The following is a 1199-nucleotide window of genomic DNA, read 5'->3' as shown; positions in this document are numbered from 1 at the left end:
TCTAGAGGCTGGGAAGTCCAAGATCAAGGTGTTGGCAGATTCTGGTGTCTAAAGAGGGCCCTCTTCTCTCTGTGCCCTTAAATGGTTGAAGAGGTGAATGAACTCCCTCAAGCCTCTTTTTTTATTATTATTATTTCAATAGATTTAGGGAGTACAAGTGGCTTTTTTGTTGCATGGATATATTGCATAGTGGTGAACTCTGAGCTTTTAGTGTACCCATCACCCAAATAGTGTATCCAATAGGTAATTTTTCATCTTTCACCCCTCTCCCAGGCTCCCTCCTTGGTTTTAAAATACGACAACAAAGTTAGAAAAAAGATAGATAAAGCAAATGAGGTAAAATTGTGATAAATGTTCAATCTGGATGATGAGTATATGTGGGTTCATTGTACTATTTGCTCTACTTTTATTTACGTATGGAAATGTCCATAATATAATATGAGAAATGTTTTCAAGGAATAATTATGTGGGAAAATTATCATGGCATAAGCAGCTACATATATGATCCTAATTTCACTATTTTCTCTGGTTGGCAACGCTATAATACATTTTTTATTTAACCATGTCTTTTTTATTTCCTGATATAAAGAGATATTTGTAATCATAAAAATGCCTATAATGTTAAAAGAAACATTCATAAAACCATGTGTAAGCTCTATACTAACCTGACACAGCTTTTACATTTTTGTCTGATGTGCCACACCTTTGATTATTTTAGCTAAGATTAACTTGTCACCTTCCCATTAACAGAGCTGTCAGAAATTTCACCTTTGGTATTATCTACTCTAGTATTTTAACATGTCTGATTATCATCATTATTAATAATTACAATTTTGTAAAATTTGATAATTTTAAGTCACAACACTGTTCATTCAGCCAACATTTACTCTGTGTCTGATATTTGACAGGCACTGTTCTAGGCACTGAAGCATGAAACATAAGTAAACAGAATCCCTGCTCTAATAGCTCAGAATCTCAGGTTGCTGAAGAAACAAAGGAATGGCATAATCTCAAAGGTGTCTCATAGCAATGCCACCTCTTGATACAAAGAAAAATGTGACATCTACAAGATATCGAATTACCAGGTCAAATCATAAGAAATGTCAATATTCAAAAATTTTACCTAGAAAGTAGTATTTTCGTGTTTCATCTTAATAATTTTCTCAGGATTGTATTTTAGAGATGAAACACACTTTTGA

This window comes from Propithecus coquereli, unplaced genomic scaffold (genome assembly GCF_000956105.1).
Source record: "Propithecus coquereli isolate 6110/MARCELLA unplaced genomic scaffold, Pcoq_1.0 Scaffold118, whole genome shotgun sequence".
Taxonomy (NCBI): Eukaryota; Metazoa; Chordata; class Mammalia; order Primates; family Indriidae; genus Propithecus; species Propithecus coquereli.
This window is presented reverse-complemented; position numbering follows the sequence as displayed.